This window comes from Oncorhynchus masou, chromosome 31, assembly GCF_036934945.1.
Source record: "Oncorhynchus masou masou isolate Uvic2021 chromosome 31, UVic_Omas_1.1, whole genome shotgun sequence".
NCBI classification, from domain to species: Eukaryota; Metazoa; Chordata; class Actinopteri; order Salmoniformes; family Salmonidae; genus Oncorhynchus; species Oncorhynchus masou.
The window spans coordinates 92,579,263-92,607,242 of NC_088242.1; positions in this window are offsets into that span (position 1 = coordinate 92,579,263).

The following is a 27,980-nucleotide window of genomic DNA, read 5'->3' on the forward strand; positions in this document are numbered from 1 at the left end:
ATAGTGTCTGCCAGCGGTGGATAATGCCGATTCAATCAACTTACCGTTTCAGTTTCTCCATCACTTGACGTGTGGAGCTTCTTGAGGACAAACCCCAACATGTTTCTACAGTAACCACTGACATAGCTCTCTTAGCCTCAGTCACCATGGAAACTGGGTGAAAAGAGACCGCTCTTGCAAGACCAGATAAATGACAATGAAGTCCCTTGACTTTTTACCGTCACTCTTCGTTCAGGACTAGTTTTTACTGGTGCAGGGCCCAACATATTGACCGAGTGGAATCACCACAGGAGAACTTGGCATGATGAATGGCGGCAACTGAGCTCTCTTTGCAAACTTGTACAGTGACCAACAACCCATTGTAATCATTTGTTAATTTTGTCTTACAATTACTTGTATTTCTGGGGGTTTTCTGTCAATACTAAACATGCTGCTTATTCTCCTGTATGCTGTAAGTGTGACTGTGGTATGGGATGGCAATGGAGGTGCCTGGTCTGGCGGTGTCAGTTTGCACCCATGCGACTGAAACTGAAAGTGCATCCACATGTTATCCCCCCCCCCCCCCATCAACTCCTCTCGGCCTCCTCTGGACTCACTATCTCACACGACATTCATGTCCCAAGCTTGACTTAAAGAGAGAGACCAGCTCTCTACTAACAGTGGAAGGACAGTGGTTCAAAGATGTGAGGAACTGAGTTGATAACCCAGAGAAAGGTTCCTGTCTTTTCTCTTCCACCTATTGGCCACAGGCCACTGTGGATGACTGGCCACAGGCCACTGTGGATGACTGGCCACAGGCCACTGTGGATGACTGGCCACAGGCCACTGTGGATGACTGGCCACAGGCCACTGTGGATGACTGGCCAAAGGCCACTGTGGATGACTGGCCACAGGCCACTGTGGATGACTGGCCACAGGCCACTGTGGATGACTGGCCACAGGCCACTGTGGATGACTGGCCACAGGCCACTGTGGATGACTGGCCACAGGCCACTGTGGATGACTGGCCACAGGCCACTGTGGATGACTGGCCACAGGCCACTGTGGATGACTGGGGAAGATCTGTTGTGATGTGAAAGTTATGTCCATGATAAAAATGACTTGCACATCATGAAACTTGAAATCTAAACAATAGCAGGTCCGATTCTACCCACTATGTACACGTGTCTGACAAGAAACAAGCCCTCAAAGCCCACAATTCTATTTTTTCTCAGAGGTCTGTGCTTTGGTATACCCAGGAGTATGCTTTTACAATGGATTCTGGGAAGGTTTTTGGATTGGTATGTACACTAACAGAGTGATGAAAGGAACTGTTTGTAAGTCTTTCTTATTTCCAAAAAAAGCCTTATTGTTAATGTAACATTATGGAAACATGAATGTTGTGTTATTGATGACTATTGTTATTTTACTTTACATGGCTTACTTTTTATTTACATTTTTTTGTTTCGTTTTTTTTAACAGAGATATTGTATCACATTTTTTTAAATTAGCAGGGAAAAAATGTATGCTTATATGTTCATATTATGTTAAAAGACATTATATTTTTTCACTATAGAAATGTTATGTATAACTTGTGGATGTGTGCATATATGTATGTATATATATATATATATATATATATATATATATATATATATATATATATATATATATATATATATATATATATATATCGCACATTCATATATATTTAAATGAAGAATATAAAGATGTATCCAAACATGTTTTTTTCTGTTTCTTATTTTTAGGTATTTTTACCACCCATAAACTTTAATTTTGCTCATGTAAAATTCTGATGGATATGTTTTGTAGCCATGAACTTAACCTTGGGAAATATTGTGTGTTTCTCTGGAAACAATTAGGGGAGGTGTCTGGTCCGGGCGCCGCTCCTGCAACCCTTTTTAAATCCTACCACTTGGTAGACCTGTGCCGATAAGGAGATGGTGTCTTTTTAATTGTTGTTGAAATTACTATTATCATAAGCTAACAATAGTCACGTATTTGTTTGAGTATAATTTTCATATGTAGTAGATTAAATAGTCTACAAAGCATTCAATTGGAGGAAAGGTATTACCCATTTTGCTGAATTTGCCAGGCTTAAGGTGCTGTACTTTTTGACCATGTACAGACCGTCATCTCCCTCTTTCTCAGAAGGCCATCATTTCCTCCTCTTTCTTTTTCTTTTCAGACACAACAAGATCATCCATTTGTTAGATATCAACTGTGATCCAGAATATAACACATATAAATAAACAAACATATAGATTATATGTATTTGTTTGATTTAACTCTCAACGCTCTCTTACTTCAGATCAAATACTGAACTGCAAAGATAAGGTTCTGCTTATTGCAAAGTTCACAGTGTAAAGTGTACTTTCTCCCTTTGTAACATTTGTAGTCCACTCTGCTCTCTGTTCTTAAGTCCCCTCCTTCTTTGTCATATCTGCCATGTTAGCAATATCCCCTGCTAGCCACCCACAGCTAACTCTGTTATGAGAGGTCAATGACGACCCATAACGTTTGCCTCAGCACAGGCTTCTTGCAATCAAAATGGCGCCTGCTCTCTGGCCCCAAAGTGAACAGGGCTGGGAAACGGCAACCAAAGGACTATTCCTTTCCAAAACAAAAGCTCTATCTTTCCATCCCCAAAAAAGGAGAAGTGCTAGTTCCCAACTGCCTAAAAAGCCAAGAAGTGGATTGTCCATTGGCAGTCATAGAGAGAAACAAGAGATTTTCTCTACCACTTTAGCAACTGGCCATAGTGCAATGACACAGCCATTAAGGGCAAAGTACTACAGTACACTACCACTGACCCTGAATCATGACATGATGTAAGAGGGTTCATTATACTTTAAGAACCTAGTACCATACTGTGTTCATTCTTCTTATTATTTTTATGTTTTGTTACGGGATGCAGAATGAGTCAGGACTGAAAGAGAAGGAGCCGTGTGATGCAAAGACTAGGACAAAGGAAGACGAAACAACAAAGACATTTCCAGCATATCCTTTTCAAGTGGGAATCGCAGACCTTTTCATATGAACAAATCTTGAAATTATCTTGAAATTAGGATTTTTTTTATGACTGAATTCAAAGACTGGTTAAGGGCCAATGACAAAAAACAAGACTGGACATCTTTGGAAGTTTGTGCGATGTGTTACTCTTTGACTTCATGTTAAGATGCCAGACTTTTGACAACAATAGCAGCCAAATCTACTGGAATGTTCGACCGAGGTGGAGAAATTAACAAAAGAGAAAAATTACTATAAAATAATAGAACCTATACGTACAACAGCCAACAAAAAGATAAAAAACCTAAGCTCAATCAAAATAGTTTGTCTTTGTATGAGGGCCAAGTGCTATCGCTTTCAAACTGTTACTTCTAACTGAAACAATGATTGGTTAAAAACCACTGTGTATGTAGATATGTTGACTTTGTATTAAAAAAATGTTGTCTGAATTTGTGCTCTTATGTCGTTTCATTCATCTTTGCCCAACTATTGCCCAGATTTAAGTACAGTTAATTAGACCATCTGTGTATGGTAATAGTACACACATTATAACAACAAATAATAAATAATAAATAAATGCTAATACTTAATTCTAGCATTTGAAAGGAAGGACTACATCTACAGGTCACAGAGCACAGGCTGGTGCATAGTACATTAAGCGGTCTTTCTTCCAGGAAGACATGCTATTGTACCAATAGTCACTGTTCCTTTATTCCGTGTGTTTCTTCCACCACTTTTTGTAAGTCATGTCTGTGTCCCCCTAATGGGAGCTTATTGTGACAAGACAAAATCAGAGAAATGAAGTTGTATTTGCATCTTTTTTTGTGAACACATGTATCTGCACTAATCTGTACATCAACCTATAGCCCAGTAAAACATCAATTATCTCAAGTAGCAGACATAACAGGTTGTTTAAAACTTCTCAGGGCTGAAATCCCGTTAACGGGATCGATATGACAACAGCCAGTGAAAGTGCTGGGCACCAAATTCAAAACAACAAAAATCTCATAATTAAAATTCCTCAAGCATACAAGTATTTTACAGCGAAAGCACCACAAACGATTATGTTAGGTCACCACCAAGCCACAGAAAATCACAGCCATTTTTCCAGCCAAAGATAGGAGTCACAAAAAGCACAAATAGAGATAAAATAATCCACTAACCTTTGATGATCTTCATCAGATGACACTCATAGGACTTCATGTTACACAATACATGTATGTTTTGTTTGATAAAGGTCATATTTATAGCAAAAGATCTGAGTTTACATTGGCACGTTACGTTCAGTAGTTCCTAAAACATCCAATGGTTTTGCATAGCCACATCAATTTACAGAAATACTCATCATAAATGTTGATGAAAATGTAAGTGTTACACATGGAATTATAGCTATACTTCTCCTTAACTTTTTATGGGATAGGGGACGCTTGCGTCCCACTTGGCCAAAAGCCAGGGAAAATGCAGCGCAGCAAATTCAAATAAAATGATATAAAAATCAAACTTTCATTAAATCACACATGTAAGATACTAAATTAAAGCTACACTCGTTGTGAATCCAGCCAACGTGTCAGATTTTAAAAAGGCTTTTCGGCAAAAGCATAAAAAGCTATTATCTGATGATAGCACAACAGTAAACAAAGAGGGTAACATATTTCAACCCTGCAGGCGTTACACAAAACACAGAAACAAAATATAAAACATGGTTTGCCTTTGACAAGCTTCTTTTGTTGGCACTCCAATATGTCCCATAAACATCACAATTGGTCCTTTTGTTTGATTAATTCCGTCCATATATATCCAAAATGTCCATTTATTTGGCGCGCTTGATCCAGAAAAAAACAGCTTCCAAATTGCGCAACGTCACTACAAAATATTTCAAAAGTTGCCTGTAAACTTTGCCAAAACATTTCAAACTACTTTTGTAATACAACTTTAGGTATTTTTAAACGTTAATAATCAATCAAATTGAAGACAGGTCTATCTGTGTTCAATACAGGAAGACAACAAACAAAGCTACTTTTCAAGTCTTGTGCAACTCTCAACAGTGTTACGCAGTTCCTAGATGGCCGTACTTCTTCATTGCACAAAGGAATAACCTCAACCAAATTCCAAAGACTGGTGACATCCAGTGGAAGCGGTAGGAACTGAAAACAAGTTCCTAAAAAAAATAGTTTCCCAATGAGACCTCACTGAACAGACAGAGACCTCAAGAAAGACACATCTGAACGGTTCGTCCTCTGGGTTTTGCCTGCTACATAAGTTCTGTTATACTCACAGACATGATTCAAACCGTTTTAGAAACTTCAAAGGGTTTTCTATCCAAATGTACTAATAATATGCATATCTTATATTCTTGGCATGAGTAGAAGGAAGTTGAAATTGGGCACGCTATTTATCCAAAATTGAAAATGCTGCCCCCTATACCTTAAGAAGTTAATACAACCGCTGTGTCAGATATCCGCCATGTTGGAGTCAACAGAAATCAGAAATAACATTATAAATATTCACTTACCTTTGATGATCTTCATCAGAATGCACTCCCAGGAATCTAAGTTCCACAATAAATGTTTGATTTGTTCGATAATGTCCATCATTTATGTCCAAATAGCAATTTTTGTTAGGGTGTTTCATACACAAATACAAACGCGCGTGCAGGTCCAGCTGAACGTCGGACGAAAAGTTCAAAAAGTTACATTACAGGTCGTAGAAACATTTGAAACTCAGTATAGAATCAATCTTTAGGATGTTTTTATCATAAATCTTCAATAACGTTCCAACCGGAGAATTCCCATGTCTGTAGAAAAGCAATGGAACGCAGGTCGCTCTCATGTGGAATGTGAGTGACCAGCACGTGGCTCTCTGCCAGACACCTGACTCATTCCCCTCTCATTCAGCCCCACATCACAGTAGAAGCCTCATTCTAGATTCTAAAGACGGTTGACATCTAGTGGAAGCCTTAGAAAGTGCAACTTGACCAATATCCCACTGTGTATTCGATAAGGGCTGCGTTGAAAATCGACAATCCTCAGATTTCCCACTTCCTGTTTGGATTTTTTTCTCAGGTTTTTGCATGCTATATGAGTTCTGTTATACTCACAGACATCATTCAAACAGTTTAGAAACTTCAGAGTGTTTTCTATCCAATACTAATATGCATATATTAGCAAGTGGGACTGAGGAGCAGGCCGTTTACTCTGGGCACCTTATTCAGCCAAGCTACTCAATACTGCCCCCAGCCATAAGAAGTTAAAATGTGTTAAAAACATCTGTAGACCTACCTACTCCATTTCACTGAGAACCACTGTGGGCTTGCACCATGCATCCACAACATCTGACAAACCATGTAAGGTATAATCAACTTGGGGCTCTATGCGTTCTCTGGAAAATTATGAACGACATGAAACTCACCTTTCACAGAGTTGCATTATTTTCCAGAGAACGCATAGTTGATTATCCCTTTTATACCATGGCTATAATTGAACAAATTTACCTCTACAAATGTGTTCATTTGCAGGTATAAATGTGTTCAACATCCACTGAAGTAGCTAGCAAGTTTACTAGATAGCGACAATAGTTGCCTTGGTAATCAAACAAAAATATTTGCTAGTTTAACTAACCAAACCATCAGTCCTAGCTTGCTATTATGAAAATGTAATTCAACAATGCCAATAATGTTTTCAATTCGACTTTTGCTTTCAAAAGCAGCTCAAACAGAACATTTAAGAACTATAGCCAATGAATTCTACCGTGCAAATATAATGGGCGTTATAGGGAAATAATGCACGCTTCTAGAATGCCCTTCAAGCCAATCAGAAATGAGTATTCAACAATGCCATGGTATAAATAGATTTAAAATGTGAACACCCATTATATTTGAAACCCCGACTTGTTAAGTGGAAAATTCACCACTTAATGGTCATTCAAATCGATGAGTCTCCCTACAGATCCATAATTGTCTTGTGTTTTGTGTTTTCCCTATATTTGCTCATGTCCTAATTTAGAAACAGAGAAGTTGGTACTGTGCCTTCAGAAAGTATTCACGCTGCTGGACTTTTTCCACATTTTGTTGTGTTACAGCCTGAATTTAAAAAGTATTAAATTGAACATATTTGAATACTTATTTAATCAAATATATATTAGTGTTTTATTTCCCATTAATTCTTTACAAAATGTTAGAATATTTCTTCCACTTTGACATTGCAGACTATATAAATTCATTTTAAACCTTGTAACACAGCAGATTGTGGAAGAAGTCAAGGGGTATACTTTCTGAAGGCACTGTATGCAGTATATACAGTATATGCAGTATATGCAGTATATAAAGTGAGCTCCAAAAGTATTGGGACAGTGACACATTGATTGTTGTTTTGGCTCTGTACTCCAGTACTATGGATTTGTAATGATACAAAGGCAATGAGGTGTAAGTGCAGACTGTATAAAAACATATTCCTACAATTATTTTTTTAGAGTATTAATAATACTGTCTTCAATACAACAACAAAAATACCAAAATATGTCATATTTCTTCCTTGAAACAAGGAAGTATCAAAATACTGTAGATTCAATGCATTCATATGAAGGACTGCTTCTTGTAAGGAGTACCAAAATGGCGTGGCTTCAAAGCCTCTCATTCGCCAACCCTGTGTGTTGTGACAACTTTCATTAAAAGATTACACGTTTAGCTATTTTAACAAGTCACAATGACAGCAGTCACACAAAAATGTCATAACCTTATTATGAAAAAGGAAAATGTCCGTCAAGACTGAAGTGTTTAACTTTTTTATGATTCATTCGGGAAATACTATAGGCCTTTAAGTTTCCACAGGCATATGCTTAGTTGCTTGTAATAAGACGTGGTAATCAGTTATGCCTGTCACATGAAAGATCAGTCTGTTGGAACACAGAGTATGTTAATCCAACATTATTGTCTACATTATTAGGTTATGGAAATCTCCCAGAAGAGTGTAATACAGTTAATATGACACACTACTTCAAGAATACTGGTAGTAATTGTCTTATTCAACAGAAGCGGCTGCTGAAGTCAATGCCAAGCCCAGAGAAAGCCGAGCTAGGGAAGTAGGATGGTACTTATGCAGTGGTTCAAATGGAAGCTTGTTAGGACCTAGCTAAGCAAGCGATCAAAGAATCGATGTGACACTGGACCCAAAAGGAGGAGAAATGTGTAATAAATGGCAAAGCGATAAATTGGATTATCCACAGCCCCGTGGCCGAGCTTTCTGTTGCAAATGACAAATCAATCCAATCAGGCCTGGGAAAGGGACCAACCGGAAAAGGCCTCATGTTGTGCAATTTTTTGGAGGTTATCTATTTGCCAATGCTTTTCGAATGCTGCATTATGGGGTTTCTCTGCAGTAGGCCTATGTGGTAGCATTATTTTCAGAAATTGAAAAAATAAATAACTTGCCATTTAGATGTTTACAGTGGGGCAAAAAAGTATTTAGTCAGCCACCAATTGTGCAAGTTCTCCCACTTAAAAAGAAGAGAGAGGCCTGTAATTTTCATCATAGGTACACTTCAACTATGACAGACAGAATTAGAAGAAAACAATCCAGAAAATCACATTGAAGGATTTTTAATGAATTTATTTGCAAATTATGGTGGAAAATGTGTATTTGGTCACCTACAAAACAAGCAAGATTTCTGGCTCTCACAGACCTGTAACTTCTTCTTTAAGAGGCTCTTCTGTCCTCCACTTGTTACCTGTATTAATGGCACCTGTTTGAACTTGTTATCAGTATAAAAAACACCTGTCCACAACCTCAAACAGTCACACTCCAAACTCCACTATGGCCAAGACCAAAGAGCTGTCAAAGGACACCAGAAACAAAATGGTAGCGCTGCACCAGGCTGGGAATGATTGGAATCAATCACTGCCGGATGTGATACAGCCTGGAATCAAACAAGGGACTGTGTGACACCTCGTGCACTGAGATGCAGTGCCTTAGACCGCTGCGCCACACGGGAGCCCTCAACATGAGGGATGGGTTGTTAACTTTCATTCCATAGGCTGCATGTGATAAATTGTCTCATACTGTGCATGTTCTCTAACAGATCCACATAATCATATTACTCCGATAGACTGAGACTGTGGAGAGACAATCTTAAAAGTAAAATAGATCGCTGTTGGATGATACGCTTAAAATGTTTTATGGCTTGAAATCACCTAATGTTAGAGGGCATTTATTTTATAACTTGGTAGTTTTGCGTGTTATAATAATGTTTAATATGGGAAGCAAGCGATTAGCTATCTCTCACTAGATCTCTCATGCATCAGAAACATCAGTGAGGAGACAGCAGTGGCCTTCATAAGAATAGCTCTCTCTCTCGCATCCACATGGCTTTGCTGCCATCTCCTGGATACACTGTAGAATAGAATTGTGAATTGTATTATTTTGTCATAGATTCACAGCGGTACTGTTGAAACCCCGATGATATTCACATAATTTATTCGTGAACAAATGGTAAATCAGATTTAGTTATGTTAGTCTGCAAAGACTGAAGACTCATTATGTAAGAAAATACACATTTTAAGACATTATTGTACAGTGCCTTATGTTAGACCATCACCGTTACATTAATTGATAAAAGTAGTCTGTAGTCAGAAACTTTAATTGAATGTGTGGCTACATATCTACACTGATCAAAAATACAAACGCCACATGTAAAGTGTTGGTCCCATGTTTCATGAGCTGAAATCAAAGATTCCATACTCACAAAAAGCTGATTTCACTCAAATTTTGTGCACAAATTATTTTTTTTTTGTAAATTTTGTTTAACCTTTATTTAACTAGGCAAGACAGTTGAGAACAAATTCTTATTTACAATGACGGCCTACTCGGGTCAAACCCGGACGACGCTGGGCCAATTGTGCGCCGCCCTACTGGACTCCCAATCCCGGCCGGATGTGATACAGCCTGTTTACATTCCTGTCAGTAAGCATTTCTCCTTTGCCAAGATAATCCATCCACCTGACAGGTGTGGCATATCAAGAAGCTGATTAAACAGCATGATCATTACACAGGTGCACCTTGTGCTGTGGAACTATTGGCAGAGAATGTAATGTTCATTTCTCTACCATAAGCCGCCTCCAATGTTGTTTTAGAGAATTTGGCAGTACGTCGAACCGGCCTCACAACCGCAGACCATGTGTAACCACGCCAGCACGGGACCTCCACATCTGGCTTCTTCACCTGCAGGATCATCTGAGACCTGCCACCCAGACAGCTGTAATAAAGCCTTCTGACTGGCTGGGCCTGGCTCCCCAGTGGCTGCACCCCTGCCCATTAATGTGAAATCCACAGAATAGGTCCTAATGAATTTATTTCAATTGACAAATGTTCTTATATGAACTGAAATCGTTGAAATTGTTGCATGTTGCGTTCATAATTGTATTTTTTTTTTATCTGCATCCATCATTATGGTTACTTATGGAACTCCTTTTGAAGGGCTTGCTGAGATATGTGTTTAAGTGTCTCCTTAAGGGGAAGAGCAGTTTGTGTGTCTCCTAGCAGTCAAGGGGAAGAGCAGTTTGTCTGTCTCCTAGCAGTCAGGGGGAAGAGCAGTTTGTCTGTCTCCTAGCAGTCAGGGGGAAGAGCAGTTTGTCTGTCTCCTAGCAGTCAAGGGGAAGAGCAGTTTGTCTGTCTCTTAGCAGTCAAGGGGAAGAGTAGTTTGTCTCTTAGCAGTCCAGGGGAAGAGTAGTTTGTCAGTCTCCTAGCAGTCATGGGGAAGAGCAGTTTGTCTGTCTCCTAGCAGTCAGGGGGAAGAGCAGTTTGTCTGTTTCCTAGCAGTCATGGGGAAGAGCAGTTTGTCTGTCTCCTAGCAGTCAAGGGGAAGAGCAGTTTGTCTGTCTCCTAGCAGTCAAGGGGAAGAGCAGTTTGTCTGTCTCCTAGCAGTCAAGGGGAAGAGCAGTTTGTCTGTCTCCTAGCAGTCAAGGGGAAGAGCAGTTTGTCAGTCTCCTAGCAGTCAGGGGGAAGAGCCGTTTGTCAGTCTACTAGCAGTCAAGGGGAAAAGCCGTTTGTCTGTCTCCTAGCAGTCAAGGGGAAAAGCCATTTGTCTGTCTCCTAGCAGTCAAGGGGGAAAGCCATTTGTCTGTCTCCTAGCAGTCAAGGGGAAAAGCCGTTTGTCAGTCTCCTAGCAGTCATGGGGAAGAGCAGTTTGTCTGTCTCCTAGCAGTCATGGGGAAGGCCGTTTGTCTGTCTCCTAGCAGTCAAGGGGAAAAGCCGTTTGTCTGTCTCCTAGCAGTCAAGGGGAAAAGCCGTTTGTCTGTCTCCAAGCAGTCATGGGGAAGAGCAGTTTGTCTGTCTCCTAGCAGTCATGGGGAAGAGCCGTTTGTCTGTCTCCTAGCAGTCAAGGGGAAAAGCCGTTTGTCTGTCTCCTAGCAGTCATGGGGAAAAGCCGTTTTATGTCTCCTAGCAGTCAAGGGGAAGAGCAGTTTGTCTGTCTCCTAGCAGTCAGGGGGAAGAGCAGTTTGTCTGTCTCCTAGCAGTCAAGGGGAAGAGCAGTTTGTCTGTCTCTTAGCAGTCAAGGGGGAAGTTTGTCTCTTAGCAGTCCAGTTTGTCTGTCTCCTAGCAGTCAAGGGGAAGAGCAGTTTGTCTGTCTCCTAGCAGTCAAGGGGAAGAGCAGTTTGTCTGTCTCTTAGCAGTCCTAGCAGTCATGGGGAAGAGCAGTTTGTCTGTCTCCTAGCAGTCATGGGGAAGAGCAGTTTGTCTGTCTAGCAGTCATGGGAAGAGCAGTTTGTCTGTCTCCTAGCAGTCAAGGGGAAGAGCAGTTTGTCTGTCTCCTAGCAGTCAAGGGGAAGAGCAGTTTGTCTGTCTCCTAGCAGTCAAGGGGAAGAGCCGTTTGTCAGTCTCCTAGCCGTCAGGGGGAAGAGCCGTTTGTCAGTCTACTAGCAGTCAAGGGGAAAAGCCGTTTGTCTGTCTCCTAGCAGTCAAGGGGAAAAGCCATTTGTCTGTCTCCTAGCAGTCAAGGGGGAAAGCCATTTGTCTGTCTCCTAGCAGTCAAGGGGAAAAGCCGTTTGTCAGTCTCCTAGCAGTCATGGGGAAGAGCAGTTTGTCTGTCTCCTAGCAGTCATGGGGAAGGCCGTTTGTCTGTCTCCTAGCAGTCAAGGGGAAAAGCCGTTTGTCTGTCTCCTAGCAGTCAAGGGGAAAAGCCGTTTGTCTGTCTCCAAGCAGTCATGGGGAAGAGCAGTTTGTCTGTCTCCTAGCAGTCATGGGGAAGAGCAGTTTGTCTGTCTCCTAGCAGTCAAGGGGAAAAGCCGTTTGTCTGTCTCCTAGCAGTCATGGGGAAAAGCCGTTTGTCTGTCTCCTAGCAGTCAAGGGGAAGAGCAGTTTGTCTGTCTCCTAGCAGTCATGGGGAAGAGCCGTTTGTCTGTCTCCTAGCAGTCAAGGGGATATAAAGACTACGCTGTATCAACCAAAAAATGGATTGCAACTTGCAAAACATGCGGGAAGAAAATGACAGTCTGAGGCGCAACAACTTCCAACTTTGTTCGACATTTGAAGCTGCACAAGAATGTTAAATCGTGGCTAATATAGCCGACAGGTATATCATTCATAACTTTGCTAGTGTAGCATGTTGGCTAACGTAACGTTAAATCAATGAGCCTGCACACAGTCAGTCAGTGCGGGAACGTGATCATTGCACCCAGGTGAAGAGCACATTATGACTTGTTTTGGACTCGAAACTCAAAGACTTGAGACTTGACTCTGCCTTGCCTGTCTTAACTTGAGACTTGACTCGGCCTTGCCTGTCTTGACTTGAGACTTGACTCTGCCTTGCCTGTCTTAACTTGAGACTTGACTCGGCCTTGCCTGTCTTGACTTGAGACTTGACTCTGCCTTGCCTGTCTTGACTTGAGTCTTGACTCTGCCTTGCCTGTCTTGACTTGAGACTTGACTTTGCCTTGCCTGTCTTAACTTGGGACTTGACTTGGGACTTGAGTGCTAAGACTGGAGACTTACTTGTGACTTGAAAAACAATGACTTGATCCCACCTCTGCTGCTCAATATGCAATATTTGATTAGAATGGCGTTGTTAACCGAAGCCCAAATAGACATGTCTTATATGGTCAGAAAGGTTAAATTATTGTTAATCTGACTGTAGTGTCCAGTAGCTATTACAGCAGAAAAATACCACTCTATTGTTTGAGGAGAGTGCACAACAACAATACACTTTTATCACGGCAACTGGTTTGATACATTCACCTCTGACAGTATATAATGTACTTACATTCAGAAATCTTGCTCCGATTTGTCATCTTGAGGGTCCCAGAGATAAAAATGTAGCATAGTTTTGTTTGATCAAATCAATTTCTATATCCTAACATGTTTTGTACAGCGTTTCGCATGAATTTCGACTCTTTCTACTTAAAACTAAACAATCTATGAAATCTAAACTTTGTTTCACCCGGTCAAGTTGGGTTTCTGTGCAATCCTCAGACACTCTAGAAGGCAACCAAACATTGTTTCATCATTCTACATTAAGTATTGGCTACACAACACGTTTATTTGCCCATGAAGGACAGATATCATTACGCACCAATGAGACAGGTGGTGTTCACTTGATTGTCAATCTCCTGGTCCAATGACCTACTATTGTTTCGGAACATAGCTAGCTAGATAGCCAATGAGCTGGGCTTTACATGAGTATGCGATGGCCTTTTGTAGAAGTATCTGCAATTATCCCATGGCTGTGCGCAACACAATTCATTGTCCATTGAAAATCAACAGGACACAGGGGAGTTTACGTTATGCAAGGTGATCGTTTTCCACTACAAACTTTTCTCAAAACTTAAAAAAGTACAACATGGCTACTAAGAGTATAAACGCTAAATCGAACTTCAAGTATACACATTTGGATGAGATTATTGCAGAAATTGACCGGGAGAGTGACACAAGGACTCCTGCATGAGTGAAAGATTGGAAGGAGAATATAAAACTTATTTTACTTCCTGATCTAAAAATAAAGTTTTCTTCTCATGCTAATCCAGTTGTTTAAATTTCCACCGGTCTAATGTCCATTGCTCGTGTTTCTTGGCCCTAACAAGTCTCTTCTTATTATTGGTATCCGTTAGTAGTTGTTTCTTTACAGCAATTCGACCATTAAGACCTGATTCACACTGTCTCCTCTGAACAGTATTGATGCAGGGCTCACCCCCTGCTAAAATAAAGCTTAAATAAAATAAGTAATATTAAACTTGAGTTGTAACCCATTTTTTTTTATCCTCAAAAGTGGTAAAGAGTAACATGACCTGTGGGTGCAAACTTCAATTAAACTACAATTAGGTCCTCCAATGCCCCACTCATTCAAATGTAGGAACTGGCTTCTCTAGTCTGACCCCTTTGCTGTGTCTGGCTCCATAGCCAACCCCGCCCGGCCACTGAGAGGTGTGAAGGTTAGTACCTTTTATGTAAGGAAGCTAATGATCCATCATGTGACATTCCTGGGAGTGTGTAAACTTTAAATGTTTTATTACCATAGCATTTGTGTATGGTCTCTATAGTTATGTACTTGGAAATGTATCATTTGGGCAAACTCCTGAGGGACAACAGGGATACACCAGGGAGAAAGTATCAGTCTGAAACTTTGCGCGCACACTACTGCCATCTTGTGGACAACATCTAAATTACACTCAGCATCCGAGGTCATTTTATGGCCTTTCTTTTGTGTTTAATTTCATTTTAATGTAATTTATTTTAAAAAATCTAATCTAATTTGTTATATTATCCTACATTAATTTCACATTTCCACAAATGTCAAAGTGTTTCCTTTCAAATGGTATCAGGAATATGCATGTCCTTGCTTCAGGTCTTGAGCTCCAGGCAGTTAGATCTGGGAATGTCATTTTAGGCGGGAATTGAGATGAAGGGTCCGATCCTTAAGAGACCAGTTTGTCTGTCTCCCAGCAGTCAAGGGCAATAAACTAAATATGTATCTTCAGTACTGTTTATGTATCCTTGCTGAGGCTTTCTGCATCAATCTGTCTCTTCTTCCCTCCCTCCCTCCCTCCCTCCCTCCCTCCCTCCCTCCCTCCCTCCCTCCCTCCCTCCCTCCCTCCTCTTCTCTCTCCTTCCTCTGTCTGTGTTCAGGCTCAGCAACGCCACTGACTGATGGCTCCCATTAAACTTGGATCATGTTAGAGAGAGAGGGCCATCGGTAACACTCCCTCTCTCTCTCTAGCTCTCGTTCCCTCTCTATATTTCTCTACCTCTGCCTCTGCAGTTGTTTCTTTCTTGCTACCTCTCTTTGGCTACACTCTCATTTTAAATTTCTCCCCTCAACACCTCTCAATAGAATGAGGCTTTCTCTCCCTCTCTCAGCGTGCACTCTCTCCTTTCTCTCGCTATGTCAGTGTACACTCTATTCTCTCCTTCTCTTAGCGTACTCTCTCTTTTCCCTCCCCTGCTCTTGCTGTGTGAGAATATTAGTAACTGCATTTGAGTGTTGTCTCTAGTGTGAGTGTATATTTACAGTGCTACTAACAACCTGAAGTACAGTGCCTTCAGAAACTATTCAACCCTTTGACTTTTTCCACATTTTGTTGTGTTACAGGCTTAATTTAGAAACGTGAGAAAAGGCTACTGTCACATCCTGGCCTTAGTTCCTTTTGTATGTTTCTATTTTATCTTGGTCAGGGCGTGAGTTGGGGTGGGCATTCAATGTTTTTGTTCCATGTGTTGTATTTCTGCTTTTGGTCTGGTATGGTTCCCAATCAGAGGCAGCTGACAATCGTTGTCTCTGATTGAGAACCATACTTAGGTAGCCTGTATTCCCACTATGATTTGTGGGTAGTTTTCTGTTTAGTGTATGTCACCTTGCGGAACTGTTTCGTTTCTTCCATTCACTTCGTTATTTTGTTTTTGTGTGTTCAGTTAATAAATTAACATGGACACTTACCACGCTGCGCATTGGTCCGATATGTCATACTCGTCGTCAGACGACGAAGAGATGCGTTACAGCTACTGAGAAAAGGAAACATACTGTACACTGTACAATTAAAACATTGGAGAGTGCCCAAAGTTTAAATTTGGCGGGACTGTCATTGCGCAATGAGGTCTCCCCACTGGAAGCCCGAGGTAGGGGGGTGGGGGTAGGTTGACCTCAGGTCTCCTCACTGGAAGCCCGAGGTAGGGGGGCAGGGGAATCTATCAAATAGCCCACCTCTAACTTTGTACAGTACAAATGCAATTAGATGTGTAATTTAGTTTGTGTGTTTCTTGTTTGAAATTCAATAATGTAATGTTCTATTCTTTATAAGTATGTTATTATATTTGTGTATTTGTGTCATATAGGATTTGTGCAATTTAGTTTTATTTGTGTTTTTTGTTTGCAATAGGGTAATAATTAAATTCCCTTTTCTATTTGTATTTATATACTACAATTTGTTTCTATTTGTCTTTGTTAATTATTTTGGATATTTATGAATCTTATTTTTGTATATATTTTTATATTTATATAGTTTTAAATTACATTATTTATTTGTGTTGTTCCAAATGTCTGAGTAAAAATTACAATTTGTGCAGAATGGTGGGGGGATTTTTGTCAGGGGGGGCTGCAAGGGGGGTTCACCCAGGGAGCCATACAAGCGATGGGAGAAAAAACACACACAACATATCCCTCCCCACCGAGACTTGTCCAGAAACGTTTTTAACTGAAGAGGAAAAGTTCATTGTGAGGAATGTTCCCAGTGCGACACTGCGTGGGAGGAAGAGCCAGCCAAAGCAACCACACAGATACGGTATACCCAAGCTCCACTGAATCCAGACCCAGTGGTAGAATCTACATATATGTTTTATGAGTGGCTGGAAGATTACGTGAGGAGTTGAAGCATCTCAAATAGGCTATATTTAAATCTGCAAAGGCAGGCTCTGTGCTGATGATGTCATTAATGTAAAATGCAGCTCTTGCTGCTGCTAGATTGAGATTCTGCTTGCAGGAAATTGTGGGGATACTGAAGGATACTAGCAGATATCATGTTACCGCAGATAACCTTCGGCTCAATAGCCCTACTTCTATATACGTTAACGTTAAGGTCTGAGGTTTCTGCTTTAGGATGGAATACAATTGACTTTGTTTCCCAGAATTATCCTGGTTGAGATTGAATTGTGTTCAAATGTACCTGCTCATATTTATGTGGTGGGTGGCGATGACATTTGTTTGGCTTATTAACTGTAGCAGTAAAACGCCAAATAACATTTGCATGTCTGTTTACATAGTCTGAAACAGTGCAGCCTAGCAATAACAGAAGGCATGAGAAAGGTGGTCAAGTCTAATAGCAGAATGACACAGTGTGTGGAGTATGTGTTGTATTTATCAATGGGAACCAGTCCAATCCAGTGGCTTTTAGAAAGAAGGCCTGAAATGGAGATGTCTCTGTAATCCTGGAGTCAAACATGTATGTGTTTCACATGCACTAGCACCAGTTCTTCACATTTGGATCATGCGTGATGTGGAGCCGACCTTGCAAATGAGGTAGTGTTTTTTTCCGTCTCAATGGTGATTCAGAAACTTCATCAGAAATATAAAGTGAACACATCATCCCTGTAGGAATTCCTCCATCAAATGTCTCTTGTCCTTTTATGGACATTATCAAAGCCTATGAGATTAGATAGAACATGCTTCAAAGACAGGCCAAATACTTTTCATCCCATTACAGGATGATTTCCAAGTGCACTTGGCACTGTGTGTTATAATGCAAACAGCACTGTCTGGCATTAGTTGGCTCTGTTCAAATCAAATCACATGTTATTGGTCACATACACATGGTTAGCAGATGTTATTGGTCCCATACACATGGTTAGAAGATGTTATTGGTCCCATACACATGGTTAGCAGATGTTATTGGTCACATACACATGGTTAGCAGATGTTATTGGTCCCATACACATGGTTAGCAGATGTTATTGGTCCCATACACATGGTTAGCAGATGTTATTGGTCCCATACACATGGTTAGCAGATGTTATTGGTCACATACACATGGTTAGCAGATGTTATTGGTCCCATACACATGGTTAGCAGATGTTATTGGTCCCATACACATGGTTAGCAGATGTTATTGGTCCCATACACATGGTTAGCAGATGTTATTGGTCACATACACATTTTTAGCAGATGTTATTGGTCCCATACACATGGTTAGCAGATGTTATTGGTCACATACACATGTTAGCAGATTCTAGTTCACATGGACAGATTTTATTGTCCCATACACATGGTTAGCAGATGTTATTGGTCACATAAATGGTTAGCAGATGTTATTGGTCACATACACATGGTTAGCAGATGTTATTGGTCCCATCATGGTTAGCAGATGTTATTGGTCCCATACACATGGTTAGCAGATGTTATTGGTCACATACACATGGTTAGCAGATGTTATTGGTTAATACACATGGTTCAGATTTTATTGGTCCCATACACATGGTTAGCAGATGTTATTGGTCACATACACATGGTTAGCAGATGTTATTGGTCCCATACACATGGTTAGCAGATTTTATTGGTCCCATACACATGGTTAGCAGATGTTATTGGTCCCATACACATGGTTAGCAGATGTTATTGGTCACATACACATGGTTAGCAGATGTTATTGGTCCCATACAGATGGTTAGCAGATGTTATTGGTCACATACACATTTTTACCAGATGTTACAACGAAATGCTTGTGCTTCTAATACACACAAATCTAAAAAAAGGAATGGAAGAACCAAATTTAAAGGAATAAGAATATATACATTCGGAACAGTGGGTTAAATATATGGATGAGCAATTTTCACATTGTTAGCACAGGCATAGGCAATTTGATTCTGGTTAGGCTCGGTTTGGCTACCTAAATATCTAACATGAAATCTAACAATTCCACAACAACTACCTAATACACACAAATCTGTGAATGGAATAAGCATTTAAATATATGGATGAGCTCTGTGTGGCAATTTGATTTGGCTCGGTTTGGCTCTGTGTGGCACTATTTGGCTCTGTGTGGCACTATTTGGCTCTGTGTGGCACTATTTGGCAGTCTGTAACGATTTTGGTTGGTGGAAGAAGGAGTCGACCAAAGTGCAGCGTGGTATGTGTTCATATTTACTTTTAATACACTGAACACAAAATACATTCCTCCTTCCAAGATGGCGTAGCAGTAAGTCGTCCTGTCGTCCTGTCGTATCGTCTCTCTGTAAATATCGTCTCTTTTTCGTTTTAGATATTTTTCTTCGCATATCTTTAAAAACATTTTTGCTCGCTTCCAAATACTCTCCTGCAACCCGCCTCACCCAATGTAGCTACTTTTCCTAAAGTATTTATATTTACTTCGGAACCGGAACCCCTCAACTGAAGCTAGCCAGCTAACCACCTGCTATGCTAGCGGACTTCAGCTAACCGGTCATCAGGACAACGCGACGCTAACCAGAGCATAACGGACCTATTTTTTTTTTTAACCCCGGATTCCCACCGCAAACGGAACATCTTTCAGCCGGATCTTCACAACTAGCTATCAAGCTAAACCGCAACCCTGGTTGATTACTCCTGGCCAGCGTTTCCACCCACGTAGCTTGAAGCTAGCCCGGCCAGAGCTCCTGTGCTCATAGCATACTCCTGGGCTACAATACCCGGACCCACGACCGGTCTATCGATGTCACTGCATGAAGAGGAATAAACAGACTCACCCCATCGCGACGCCCTCCAAAGGCGAACTCTCTAGCCCTCGCTATCTCCTTGCTTGCTAATTCGGCATGCTAACTGCTAGCTTGTTTAGCCCAGGTCCGCTAACTACTACCTTGTTTACCCCGGCCTGTTAATCTGCTAGCACAGGCCTGCTAATCTGTTAGCTTGTTAGCACAGGCCTGCTAACCGTCTGCATTGCCGCGTCCCAAACACGCAGTGGCCCATATGTACTTTCTATCTCTTCCCGATTTTAATTTTTTTTTTATACCTTCCGGAAACCTGCCTCAACCAATGTGATACGGAATCGCTATTATTTTAAATTTTTAGAACACACTCAAGAACCTCCAGAAGCTAACCAGCTAACTAGCTACAAGCTATTTAGTCATTGTTAGTTTTTTAACCTGGATAACACTCGCCAGTCCAGCCCCCCTGCCCCATGGACTCTGATCACTTGGCTACATAGCTGATGCACGCTGGACTGTCCATTAATCATGGTACTCCATTCTGCTTGTTTGTTTTATCTGTCGGCCTCGTTGCCTAGTCAATGCCATTTTACCTGCTGTTGCTATGCTAGCTGATTAGCTGTTGTTTCACCCACTGTTTTAGCTAGCTTTCCCAGTTCAACACCTGTGATTACTGTATGCCTCGCTGTATGTCTCTCTCAATTGTCAATATGCCTTGTATACTGTTGCTCAGGTTAGTTATCACTGTTTTAGTTCACAATGGAGCCCCTTGTCCCACTCCTCATACCCCTGATACCTCCTTTGTCCCACCTCCCACATATGCGGTGACCTCACCCATTACAACCAGCATGTCTAGAGATAAAACCTCTCTCATCATCATCCAGTGCCTGGGCTTACCTCCGCCGTACACGCACCCCACCATACCCCTGTCTGCGCATTATGCCCTGAATATATTCTACCATTCCCAGATACCTGCTCCTCTTATTCTCTGTCCCCAACGCTCTAGGCGACCAGTTTTGATAGCCTTTAGCCGCACCCTCATACTACTCCTTCTCTGTTCCGCAGGTGATGTGGAGGTAAACCCAGGCCCTGCATGTCCCCAGGCACCCTCATTTGTTGACTTCTGTGATCGAAAAAGCCTTGGTTTCATGCATGTCAACATCAGAAGCCTTCTCCCTAAGTTTGTTTTACTCACTGCTTTAGCACACTCTGCTAACCCTGATGTCCTTGCCGTGTCTGAATCCTGGGTCAGGAAGGCCACCAAAAATTCAGAGATTTCCATACCCAACTATAACATCTTCCGTCAAGATAGAACTGCCAAAGGGGGAGGAGTTGCAGTCTACTGCAGAGATAGCCTGCAAAGTAATGTCATACTTTCCATGTCCATACCCAAACAGTTCGAACTACTAACTCTGAAAATAATCCTCTCCAGAAATAAGTCGCTCACTGTTGCCGCCTGCTACCGACCCCCCTCAGCTCCCAGCTGTGCCCTGGACACCATTTGTGAATTGATTGCCCCCCATCTAGCTTCAGAGTTTGTTCTGTTAGGTGACCTAAACTGGGATATGCTTAACACCCCGGCAGTCCTACAATCTAAGCTAGATGCCCTCAATCTCACACAAATCATCAAGGAACCCACCAGGTACAACCCTAACTCTGTAAGCAAGGGCACCCTCATAGACGTCATCCTGACCAACTGGCCCTCCAAATACACCTCCGCTGTCTTCAATCAGGATCTCAGCAACCACTGCCTCATTGCCTGTATCCGCTACGGTGCCGCAGTCAAACGACCACCCCTCATCACTGTCAAACGCTCCCTAAAACACTTCTGTGAGCAGGCCTTTCTAATCGACCTGGCCCGGGTACCCTGGAAGGACATTGACCTCATCCCGTCAGTTGAGGATGCCTGGTCATTCTTTAAGAGTAACTGCAGAACTAAGAACAGATACAGCCCTTGGTTCACTCCAGACCTGACTGCCCTCGACCAGCACAAAAACATCCTGTGGCGGACTGCAATAGCATCGAACAGTCCCCGCGATATGCAACTGTTCAGGGAAGTCAGGAACCAATACACGCAGTCAGTCAGGAAAGCTAAGGCCAGCTTCTTCAGGCAGAAGTTTGCATCCTGTAGCTCCAACTCCAAAAAGTTCTGGGACACTGTGAAGTCCATGGAGAACAAGAGCACCTCCTCCCAGCTGCCCACTGCACTGAGGCTAGGGAACACGGTCACCACCGACAAATCCATGATTATTGAAAACTTCAACAAGCATTTCTCAACGGCTGGCCATGCCTTCCGCCTGGCTACTCCAACTTCAACCAACAGCTCCGGCCCCCCCGCAGCTCCTCGCCCAAGCCTCTCCAGGTTCTCCTTTACCCAAATCCAGATAGCAGATGTTCTGAAAGAGCTGCAAAACCTGGACCCGTATAAATCAGCTGGGCTTGACAATCTGGACCCTCTATTTCTGAAACTATCCGCCGCCATTGTCGCAACCCCTATTACCAGCCTGTTCAACCTCTCTTTCATATCGTCTGAGATCCCCAAGGATTGGAAAGCTGCCGCAGTCATCCCCCTCTTCAAAGGGGGTGACACCCTGGACCCAAACTGTTACAGACCTATATCCATTCTGCCTTGCCTATCTAAGGTCTTCGAAAGCCAAGTCAACAAACAGGTCACTGACCATCTCGAATCCGAAAGCCAAGTCAACAAACAGGTCACTGACCATCTCGAATCCCACCGTACCTTCTCCGCTATACAATCTGGTTTCCGAGCCGGTCACGGGTGCACCTCAGCCACACTCAAGGTACTAAACAACATCATAACCGCCATCGATAAAAGACAGTACTGTGCAGCCGTCTTCATCGACCTTGCCAAGGCTTTCGACTCTGTCAATCACCATATTCTTATCGGCAGACTCAGTAGCCTCGGTTTTTCGGATGACTGCCTTGCCTGGTTCACCAATTACTTTGCAGACAGAGTTCAGTGTGTCAAATCGGAGGGCATGCTGTCCGGTCCTCTGGCAGTCTCTATGGGGGTGCCACAGGGTTCAATTCTCGGGCCGACTCTTTTCTCTGTATATATCAATGATGTTGCTCTTGCTGCGGGCGATTCCCTGATCCACCTCTACGCAGACGACACCATTCTATATACTTTCGGCCCGTCATTGGACACTGTGCTATCTAACCTCCAAACGAGCTTCAATGCCATACAACACTCCTTCCATGGCCTCCAACTGCTCTTAAACACTAGTAAAACCAAATGCATGCTTTTCAACCGATCGCTGCCTGCACCTGCATGCCCGACTAGCATCACCACACTGGATGGTTCCGACCTTGAATATGTGGACACCTATAAGTACCTAGGTGTCTGGCTAGACTGCAAACTCTCCTTCCAGACCCATATCAAACATCTCCATTCGAAAATCAAATCAAGAGTCGGCTTTCTATTCCGTAACAAAGCCTCCTTCACTCACGCTGCCAAGCTTACCCTAGTAAAACTGACTATCCTACCGATCCTCGACTTCGGCGATGTCATCTACAAATGTCATCTACATCTACACACATTGTATATAGACTCCCGCCCTTTTTTTCTACTGTGTTATTGACTTGTTAATTGTTTACTCCATGTGTAACTCTGTGTTGTCTGTTCACACTGCTATGCTTTATCTTGGCCAGGTCGCAGTTGTAAATGAGAACTTGTTCTCAACTAGCCTACCTGGTTAAATAAAGGTGAAATAAAAAAAATAATAATAAAAGTAAACCGAAACAGTCCCGTATGGTGCAAACACTGAAACGGAAAATAACCACCCACAAACAAAAGTGGGAAAACAGGCTACCTAAGTATGGCACTCAATCAGTGACAATAATTGACAGCGGCCTCTGATTGGGAACCATGCCAGGCCAAACACATAGAAATATAAACACAAGAACAAAACATAGAATGCCCAAGGAACTACAGTCAGGACGTGACACAGTCAGACTTAACTGGAATGCCTTCAGAAAGTTTTCATATCCCTTGTATTATTCCACATGTTGTTGGGTAAAAGCCTCCCATCTACATGTTTTTAGACATTTTTTCATATTTATTGAAAATTATATATATATTTAATTTGCATAAGTATTCACACCACTGAGTCAATGCATGGCAGAATCACCTTTGTCAGTGATTACAGTTGTGAGTATTTCTGGGTAAGTCTAAGAGCTTTGCGCAACTGGATTGTACAATAGTTGAATTGTTTTATGTTTTTAATTATTCAAGCTCGGTCAAGTTGGTTGTTGATCATTGCTAGACAGCCATTTTCAAGTCTTGCCATGTATTTTCAAGCCGATTTAAGTCAAAACTGTAACTATTCTAAAACACTCCCTAGTCCTTGCCAATGACAAGCATATCTATAACATGATGCAGCCACCACCATGCTTGAAAATATGAAAAGTGGTCCTTGGTGATGTGTTGTGTTGGATTTGCCCCAAACATAATGTTTTGTATTCAGGACATAGTTATTTTTTTTGACACGTTTTTTGAAGTTTCACTTTAGCAAAAAGGATGCATGTTTTGTAAAATTTTTATTCTGTACATGCTTCCTTCCTCTCACTCCATCATTTAGTTACTTGTCAGGTTTCAAGACTAGTCATTCAACTGAGACTGCTCTTCTCTGTATCATGGAGGCGCTCCGCACTGCTAAAGCTAACTCTCTCTCCTCTGCTCTCATCCTTCTAGACCTATCGGCTGCCTTCGATACTGTGAACCATCAGATCCTCCTCTCCACCCTCTCGGAGGTGGGCATCTCCGGCGCGGCCCACGCTTGGATTGCGTCCTACCTGACAGGTCGCTCCTACCAGGTGGCGTTGCGAGAATCTGTCTCCTCGCCACGCGCTCTCACCACTGGTGTCCCTCAGGGCTCTGTTCTAGGCCCTCTCCTATTCTCGCTATACACCAAGTCACTTGGCTCTGTCATAACCTCACATGGTCTCTCCTATCATTGCTATGCAGACGACACACAATTAATCTTCTCCTTTCCCCCTTCTGATGACCAGGTGGCGAATCGCATCTCTGCATGTCTGGCAGACATATCAGTGTGGATGACGGATCACCACCTCAAGCTGAACCTCGGCAAGACGGAGCTGCTCTTCCTCCCGGGGAAGGACTGCCCGTTCCATGATCTCGCCATCACGGTTGACAACTCCATTGTGTCCTCCTCCCAGAGCGCTAAGAACCTTGGTGTGATCCTGGACAACACCCTGTCGTTCTCAACTAACATCATGGCGGTGGCCCGTTCCTGTAGGTTCATGCTCTACAACATCCGCAGAGTACGACCCTGCCTCACACAGGAAGCGGCGCAGGTCCTAATCCAGGCACTTGTCATCTCCCGTCTGGATTACTGCAACTCGCTGTTGGCTGGGCTCCCTGCCTGTGCCATTAAACCCCTACAACTCATCCAGAACGCCGCAGCCCGTCTGGTGTTCAACCTTCCCAAGTTCTCTCACGTCACCCCGCTCCTCCGCTCTCTCCACTGGCTTCCAGTTGAAGCTCGCATCCGCTACAAAACCATGGTGCTTGCCTACGGAGCTGTGAGGGGAACGGCACCGCAGTACCTCCAGGCTCTGATCAGGCCCTACACCCAAACAAGGGCACTGCGTTCATCCACCTCTGGCCTGCTCGCCTCCCTACCACTGAGGAAGTACAGTTCCCGCTCAGCCCAGTCAAAACTGTTCGCTGCTCTGGCCCCCCAATGGTGGAACAAACTCCCTCACGACGCCAGGACAGCGGAGTCAATCACCACCTTCCGGAGACACCTGAAACCCCACCTCTTCAAGGAATACCTAGGATAGGATAAGTAATCCTTCTCACCCCCCCTTAAATGATTTAGATGCAGTATTGTAAAGTGGCTGTTCCACTGGATGTCAGAAGGTGAATTCACCAATTTGTAAGTCGCTCTGGATAAGAGCGTCTGCTAAATGACTTAAATGTAATGTAAATGTCTAACATACACAGAGGGTGTTCTTTAATGGAAGCCTCTCAAATATAATCCAGTTAGAATCAGGAATTCCCCAGGGTAGCTGTTTAGGCCCCTTGTTATTTTCAATTTTTTTTCTAACAACATGCCACTGACTTTGAGTAAAGCCAGAGTGTCTATTTATGCGGATGACTCAACACTACACACGCCTGATACTACAGCGACTGAAATGACTGCAACACTCAAAGAGCTGCAGTTAGTTTCAGAGTGGGTGGCAAGGAATAGGTTAGCCATAAATATTTCTAAAACTAAAAGCATTGCATTTGGAACAAAACATTTACTAAAACCTAAATCTCAAATAAATCTGGTATTAATGTGGAAATTGATGACTAAACTGCTTGGAGTAACCATAGATTGTGAACTGTCATGGTCATGCAGTAGTAGCTGAGATTGGGAGAAGTCATATTGACAGAGTAAGTCTGATTCCCATTGTTGACACTGCCTGGGACAAAAAAAAACATTTTTTTAATTATTGGACATTAAAATATTGATGTTTTGTTCACTGAGCCACTTATGTGCAATCATAATAATAATTGCCTTATGGCAAGGTGCTCCATCATGCTGTAAAAGGCATTGTTCGTCATCAAACTGTTCCTGGATGGTTAGGAGGAATTGCTCTTGGAGGATGTGTTGTTACCATTCTTTATTCATGGCTGTGGTCTTAGCAAAATTATGAGTGAGCCCACTCCCTTGACTGAGAAGCAACCCCACACATGAATGGTCTCAGGATGCTTTACTGTTGGCATGACACAGGACTGATGGTAGTAACACCTGACAAAAATATCTAAAGACACTGAAGCAGCAAACTTTGTGGAAATTAATATTTATGTCATTCTCAATACTTTTGGCGATGACTGTTCACACGGTCACTTATCGATGCACTTATTGATGAAGCCGATGACTGAGGTGGTGTACTCCTCAATGCCATTGGATGAATCCCGGAACATATTCCAGTCTGTGCTAGCAAAACAGCCCTGTAGCGTAGCATCCGCGTCAATTGACGACTTCCGGATTGAGCGAGTCACTGGTACTTCCTGCTTCAGTTTTTGCTTGCAAGCAGGAATCAGGAGGATATAATTACGTCAGATTTGCCAAATGGAGGGCGGGTGAGGGCTTTGTATGCATCTCTGTGTGTCGAGTAAAGGTGGTCTAGTGGTCTAGAGTTTTTTCCTCTGTTTGCACGTGGCATACTGGAAAAAAATTGGTAACACTGATTAAAGTCCCTGGCCACTAGGAGTGCCGCTTCTGGATGACGGTTTCTTGTTTGCTTATGGCCTTATAGAGTTGGTTGAGTGCATTCTTACTCCGGGCATCGGTCTGTGGTGGTAAATCGACGGCTGTGAATAATATAGATGAGAACTCTCTTGGTAGATAGTGTGGTCTACAGCTTATCAAAAAGTACCCCACCACAGGTGAGCGATACCTCGAGACTTCTTTAATATTAGATATTGCGCACCAGCTGTTATTGACAAAAAATACCCCCCCCCCCCCCCCACAGCTCTCATCTTACCAAACGACAGGGATTTGGGCTTGTTCCCAGGAAAGCATTATATCTTTCTCGTCAGACTCATTAAAGGAAAAAGCTTCTTCCAGTTCGTGGTGAGTAATCACTATTCTGATGTGCAGAAGTTATTTTCAGTCATAAAAGATGGTATCAGCAACATTATTTACTAAATAAGTCAACAAATGAAGTTACAGGGGTTTTGGAGGGATGCCATGTGCGACTGACATGTTTTCCGTTTGCTCCCGCGTTATTCTTAAAGTTTATGTGAATTTTGCAGCAGAACCGTATTTATTTTCAAATATTAGTTTGATGATCCCTGTCCGTAAATACCAAGACTACTTTGCTTTCAAAGTGTCAGCATGTCAAAGTGTCAGCATATCGACGAAACATAAGGCAAAAAACATGACTTTGAGAAAACCCGGCCTACAAGACCCACTCTCATCACCGCCATCTCCTGAGTCTGAGGGCCCGGGGACTCACACTTTACCGGGGGTGCCGCTTGGCCTGGTGGAGCTGAAATGAACATTCGAGGCCATCAAACTACTACGCTCTGAGATAGTTGAAATGAAAACGGAGGTGGTTGCTACGATTGAGGCCCGAATACAGGAGGTTTCTGATACTTTAAAAGCAGATCTAACCATCCTGCGGAACGAGACGGTGCCAGCAATCACATTACTCAAAACAACAACGGCGTCACACACTACAACAATTGCAGCACTGGAGACCTCCGCTACTAATGTCTCCGATTTAACTACATCCCTGGAGGCTGACGGGAAACGCCTAGCTGCGGATTTCAAAAAGGTGAAG